Here is a 4,503-nt window from a genome sequence, read left to right on the forward strand (position 1 = left end):
GGGCATTGGTTTCCAAACTCTGGTCTGGACAGCTGGCTGGGCACATGGTACTGGCCTAGCCTTGATTCCAGCTGCTGTATTGCATTAGAAGAAGCTCATTAAATGCTTTTCTAGTGGTAGTGTAGTTGCCACATGGATGTTAGGGAATCTCAGATGGGAGGGAAGGTGGTCCATGTGATTATAAATGAGATGAGAAGTAGCCTGTGAAAAGATCTGTCTAGTAAGAAGTGTTCTACATGATGAATGAGTTTTGAGAATCACTGTACAATGCCGAACAAAGTAGACCCAACTCTTTTGAGATATCAAATTTCAATAAACATATTGATCAATATTTTTGAGGGCCCAGCAGATAAAACACTAGATACTGACCCTGGAGAATTGTTGCCTCGTAGTATCCCAGTGGAAAAATCCTCTCAATACATGAGTGGAAAAAATGCTTTCAATGATATTCAGCTCACTGCCAATACACCAAGCAAGAAGGATGCCCAACGTGGTAGAGCATGGGCCATTGATCTTGTAGACCCAAATTCTACTGATAATTAAGGATACGATTTATTTCACCACCCTGAACATATTTCTTTAAGTGTGCACCATCATGCTATGCATCATGAATTGTTACATCGTAGCTATCATACTCCTGTGCAAATAGCCACCTCTCATACTGAAGAATCACCCAGGCAGTGTGTTTCAGATGATATGTATGATGAGTTGCCTTGCTTTCTTCTCAAGAACTTTTGGAGGTCAGTGGGGAACGCTCTGAGTAAGGTAACTGATGCTCCTATTAACTTATCCTTCTTCTTTCAACTGCATGATATAAACGAACTAGCACAAGCAAAGGTCTCCAGTTGTTGTTATGCAGTTTTATTATCAGAAGAAAGAGACATTTTAAGTTTAGATAGGCCTGAACCATAAGCCCCGGGATATGAATAACCCTCAAACCCTGAGATGGTTCGGCTCTGGATCCCAAGTTTGTGGTTGGCAAAGATGGGCTGAATTCAAACCCTGGATCTGAACAGGGACTTCAGGGAGAGGCTGAACAGAGTCGTGGGAGTGCTTGAGACTGAGTTGAGCAATCTGATCAAAACTGTAGAGAGAGATGAGGACATTAGCACAGGAAATGGAGAAGCAGTCAGATCAGGAAGGTTGTTAATGTGGAAAATGAAGTTTCACAGATGAGGATGGGGGACTGAGGGGAGAGGAAGAAAATGAATCAATCAGGCAGCAAAGATGGCAGAAAAATAGAGGAAGAAGAATTAGGTGGAGAGTAGATAATGTATGCTAAGAGCGGGGAGAGCCACATGGTGGGATGTCCAATGAAGGAGGGGGGAGGAAGAAGAGAAGGGTTGGGGTAATAGCGCGTGTGTGTGTGTGTGTCTGAGAGAGAGAGAGGAGAGACCCAGTGGCATTGACCAGGGTAGTTTATGATGAAGAGCCACCAAAGGAAAGGGCAGTGACGGATGCTGAGTCAGATGGAGAGTACCAGGGTCATGTGCGGGGAAGGAGAATAGCAGGAGATAAAGAGGTCATGGATCCGTGGGAGGCTTTCGGAGATGGAGCAGGGAATCTGGAGGGAGAACGGGTGTGACAGGGTAATACAAAGTCAGCAGGATCAGATTGTGATGGGCAGGGGGAAGGTGTGTGGGAGGAGAAGACAATGGGAATGAAGGGCGGAGTGGGTTAAGAGAGGTCTCCCCAAGGCTGCGAAGGTGGTAAGGAATGAGATGGAGATGATATGAAGGGATGAAGTGAGAGAAGGAAGGAAGGACAGCACATAAGAGCAAAAGCAACCTGCTGTCCTGACATTTATAAAAATCCAGTTAAAAACACCATGGGTAATAGAGATACCAGACCTGATATGAATACAGCTTCCCAAGCTAGGGGAGTTCCGCCATTCCATTCAGCAGGGATTATAAACACTTTTCCAAAGAGCTTGCTGAACCAGTTGATCTACTTAGAGAAGATCTTGCAACAAAGAATTGCCAAATGTGTTCAGTGCCATGTTAACTGTACAGCTATCGCTCCTCGTGCTGTGATTCCAATCAGACATCAGTAAGCGGGGCTGGGTCCAGGCACTAGAAAGGCGCACCTTGAAGGTGTGTCAGGAAGCAGTGCTGATGATTACCAGTAGGTGGCACTCTTCTCTTTGCATTGTTACATAGCCCTAATTATAGGCAGGCCTGTGCGGCCTGGCAGATGTACCAATAAAACCAGTCCTCTTGACCGCTTGTGCTCATTAGCAATCCCATGGCACCTTTGATGAGAGCTTGGCTGTTAAGCCCAGTATCTGAGCCAAATTTCCCCTTGCAGCTTCATTGGATAGGGGAGGAATATTTTTCTCCACTTCCTGTCCTAAACTGTTGTATGGCATTGCTGTTGAGATGTTAAACAGGTGCCATGTACCTCCCCAGATGAGGCTGCCTTTCACAAGTGGCAAAAGTAACCCCCATCTGTCCTTCCCTACAGGAGTTGTAAAGCACTCTGACATCCTTGCGTGAAAGTTGCTTCAGAAGTGCCGAGCCTTATTGTTCTATTCTAAAGCAGGTCTAAGGCAAGGATCAAGAAGCACAGAGGTTAAGTGATACACAAATCTTTGCTTAAACAACCCTTGCCTATAGGTGGATTCCCACTGTGCTTAGTGGTACTGGCCCATTTGGATTGTGTCATTATCCTTGCGAGCAAAGTGGCTGACAGCTTCAAGGAAATGCACAAGGCTGTATCCTACTCTCAGTATGATCCAGAGAGCAAGGTGGGATGTGGCAGCTGAAGAGACTTACCATGTTCTTTGCTGCAGATATCAAATGATGGGCCAGAGATGAGCAGTCAGGTCCTCATCCAGCTTCCAGACTGGCACGTGGATTGTGCAGGCTCATGTTGCTGCTCATCAGCACTCCTGCTATGTAGTCCTCTCTCATCAGATCATTATGGACAGCAGGCATTTATTATCTTGTCCTGTAAATGGGCAAACAACTGGGTTTAATCCCTCCCTCCCTGGGGTAGTGGTAATTAACCTGGCATTAAATTAATTACCCAAACACGTGTAGGGCCTAAAATAAAACAAAAATGCCCAGTTGTTTGTTAAGTTCATTTTAACAGCATCAGTAATGCTGGTCAAAGGTGTGATCCAGGGTGATCATCTCTCTGATCGCTGAGGGCTGAGAAGCAGCTGGGAAACTGATTTTGGGACTGGAGCCAGGAGGGTGTTGCAACAGAGTTTGCACGGCCACTCCCCAATTGGTAAGTGGCAGGATTGCCCAACACGAGGCTTAAGAAAAGTCAGAGGATCAACTAACATAATCTACCCAGGAGCATTTCCAGCTTGATCTATCCCTACACTGTGTTCCCATGGTATGTTCCCCTGCCTTGCACAAGAGCATTCTGGGTAGCATTGTGTCCAAGCAACAGACAGGAAAATGTCTTGAGGTAATGAGTAGCCATTGCACTGCTCATACAGTTAGCTGGGCAGCTCCACACCAGATTCAGTTGCATCACAGCCCTTGGTCTAGTCAGTAACCTACCTCCAGAAATCTCAATTTCACGGTCCCCTGAGGACTCAGCCCACTTTGGTCTGGAGCAGTCTGCTTTCACAAAAGTGATGCCTTTTGACCAGATTCTTATCTCAGTTACACCACTGCCAATCTGGAGTGACTTCATTGGAATTACCCTGCATATTACTCAAATCAGATCTAGCTTCACATCTTAGGCAGCTAAGTATCCATTTTATAGCCACAGCAGTGTAAGTTTCCAAGGCATGGTCAAGACAAAGTACCAGTATAACTATTTTGATTAGGAGAGTGATATTTTTAACCAAATTAGTTATTCAGGTACGACCCCTCGTGTGGACACAGTTGTATTGGTGTTGTAGAGGTAAAAATCCATTTTATGTGGGTATAAATTATTCCTCTTCCTTTATGTGACTAAGGCCTGGCCTACACCTAAAATGTAGGTCAAGCTAATTACTCTGCTCAGGACTGATAAAAATTTTTCCCATCAATCTAGCTACCACCTCTTGAAGAGATGGATTTACTGCAGTGACAGAAAGCCCCCTTTCATCACTGTTGTAAATGTCTACACTACCGTGACGTAGCTGCAGTGTTGCAGCTGTGCTGCTGTTGTGCTTGTAGTGTGGACGTAATCTTCGCTCTGGTGGTATAACTGTGTCCACATTAGCGTGGTTGAACGGGTATAACTATTCTGGTATACTTAAAAGCAGTGCAACCTTTGTGGATAGACAAGCCCTAAGGATAAAGACTTGGCAGGGTTTCTATCGCCAGCGTGGGTTTGAATCAAGCACGGTATGGGCTCTTATGTCACTTCTCACCTATATCTTTAGTCCAGCGGGACCATCCAGCGCCCAGCTGGGGGTGTGCACAAGAGATGCAGTTCCTCTATCTGGACACTGGGGGTCACTGTGATGCCTGGCCTCAGGCCAAATGACCTCTTAGTCGGCCTCTCTCTCTCTTTGTGCGCCCCCTGCTGGTGCCATGGCAACCTGGAGGCCCGGCC

Source organism: Gopherus evgoodei, chromosome 15, assembly GCF_007399415.2.
Source record: "Gopherus evgoodei ecotype Sinaloan lineage chromosome 15, rGopEvg1_v1.p, whole genome shotgun sequence".
Taxonomy (NCBI): domain Eukaryota; kingdom Metazoa; phylum Chordata; order Testudines; family Testudinidae; genus Gopherus; species Gopherus evgoodei.